This window comes from Tenrec ecaudatus, chromosome X (genome assembly GCF_050624435.1).
Source record: "Tenrec ecaudatus isolate mTenEca1 chromosome X, mTenEca1.hap1, whole genome shotgun sequence".
Lineage (NCBI taxonomy): Eukaryota > Metazoa > Chordata > Mammalia > Afrosoricida > Tenrecidae > Tenrec > Tenrec ecaudatus.
This window is the reverse complement of record NC_134548.1, coordinates 65,718,696-65,721,173: the sequence shown is the minus strand read 5'-3', so window position 1 is coordinate 65,721,173 and position 2,478 is coordinate 65,718,696.

The window sequence follows — 2,478 nt, the reverse complement described above, 5'->3', positions numbered from 1 at the left end:
CCTACATTGTCAAAGTGCCCGCTAGTTAACCTAGATAGTCCAAGTGCCCGCTAGGTAGCCCACATAGTGCAAGTGTCCGCTAGTTAACCTAGATCGTCCAATTGTCCGCTAGTTAACCTACATAGTCCAAGTGCCCGCTAGGTAACCTAGATAGTGCAAGTGCCAGTTCGATAACCTAGATAGTCCAAGTGCCCTTTACGGAACCTAGATAGTCCAAGTGCCCGCTAGGGAACCTACATAGTCCAATTGCTCGCTCTGGAACATACATAGTCCATGTTCCCGTTAGTAAACCTAGATAATCCAAGTGCCCGCTAGTTAAACTTGATAGTCCAAGTGCCCGCTAGGTAACCAACATAGTCCAAGTGCCCGCTAGGTAACTTATAGTCCAAATGCCCGCTAGGGAACCTACATAGTCCAAGCGCGCGCTAGTTAACCTAGATAGTCCAAGTGCCCGCTAGTTAACCTAGATAGTCCAAGTGCCCGGTAGTTAACCAGAATCATCAAAGTGCCCTCTAGTTAACTTACATACTCCAAAGGCCTGCTAGTTAACCTACATAGAGCAAGGGCCCGCTAGTTAACCTAGATAGTCCAAGTGCCCGCTAGTTAACCTACATAGTCCAAGTTCCCGCTAGGTAACCTAGACTGTCCAAGTGACCACTAGGTTACCTACATAGTCCAAGTGCCCGCTAGGTAACGTAGATAGCCCAAGTGCCCGCTAGGGAATGTACATAGTCCAAGTGCCTGCTAGGTAAACTACATAGTCCAAGTGCCCGTTCATTAACCTACATAGTCCAAGTGCCCGTTCGTTAACCTACATAGCCCAAGTGCCCGCTAGGGAACATGCATAGTCCAAGTGCCCACTATGTAACCTAGACAGTCTAATTGCCCGCTAGTTAACCTAGACAGTCCAAGTACCCGATAGGGAACCTACATAGTCTAAGTGCCCACTAGGGAACCTACGTAGTCCAAGTGCTCGCTAGGCAACCTACATAGTCCAAGTGCCCGTTAGTTAACCTAGATAGTCAAAGTGCCTGCTAGGTAACCTAAATAGTCCAAGTGCCCGCTAGGGAACACCATAGTCCAAGTCCCCGCTAGGTAACCTAGATAGTCCAATTGCCCGTTAGATAACCTAATTAGTCGAAGTGTCCGCTAGTTAACCTACATAGTCCAAGTGCCCACTAGGTAACCTAGATAGTCCAAATGTCCGCTAGGTAACCTAGACAGTCCAAGTGCCCGCTAGGTTACCTACATAGTCCAAGTGCACGTTCGTTAACCTCGATAGTCCAAGTGCCCGCTGGTAACCTACATAGTCCAAGAGCCCGCTAGGTAACCTTGATAGTCCAAGTGCCCGCTAGTTAACCTAAATCGTCCAAGTGTCCGCTAGGTAACCTAGGTAGTCCAAGTGCCTGATAACTAACCTACATAGTCCAAGTGTCCGTTCGTTAACCTAGATAGTCCAAGTGCCCATTGGGTAACCTACATAGTCCAAGTGCCCGCTTGGTAACCTGGATAGTCCAAGTGCCCGCTAGTTAACCTACATAGTCCAATTGTCTTCTGGGGAGCCTACATAGTCCACGTGACCGCTAGGGAACCTACATAGTCCAAGTGCCCGTTAGGGAAACTACATAGTCCAAGTGCCCGCTAGGTAACCTACAGAGTCCAAATGCCCGCAAGGAAACCTACATAGTTTAAATGCCCGCTAGGCAACCTACATAATCCAAGTGCCCGCTCTGGAACATACAAAGTCCAAGTGCCCGTTAGCTAACCTAGATAGTCCAAGGGCCCGATAGTTGACCTACATAGTCCAAGTGCCAGCTAGGTAACCTAGATAGTACAAGTGCCCGCTAGGGAACCTAGATAATCCAAGTGCCTGTTAGCTAACCTAGATAGTCCAAGTGGCGGCTAGGTAACCTTCATAGTCCAAGTGCCCGTTCGTTAACCTAGATAATCCAAGTGCCCGCTAGGTAACCTAGACTGTCCAAGTGACCGCTAGGTTACCTACATAGTCCAAGTGCCCACTAGTTAACCTACATAGTCCAAGTGCCCGCTAGGTAATGTAGATAGCCCAAGTGCCCGCTAGGGAACGTACATAGTTCAAGTGCCCTTAGGTAACCTAGAGAGTCCAAGTGCCCACTAGTTAACTTACATAGTCCAAGTGCCTGCTAGGTAAACTACATAGTTCAAGTGCCCGTTCATTAACCTACATAGTCCAAGTGCCCGTTCGTTAACCTACATAGCCCAATGCCTGCTAGGGAACATACATAGTCCAAGTGCCCACTAGGTAACCTAGACAGTCCAATTGCCCGCTAGTTAACCTAGACAGTCCAAGTACCCGATAGGGAACCTACATAGTCTAAGTGCCCGCTAGGGAACCTAAGTAGTCCAAGTGCCCGTTAGTTAACCTAGATAGTCAAAGTGCCTGCTAGGTAACCTAAATAGTCCAAGTGCCCGCTAGGGAACCTCCATAGTCCAAGTGCA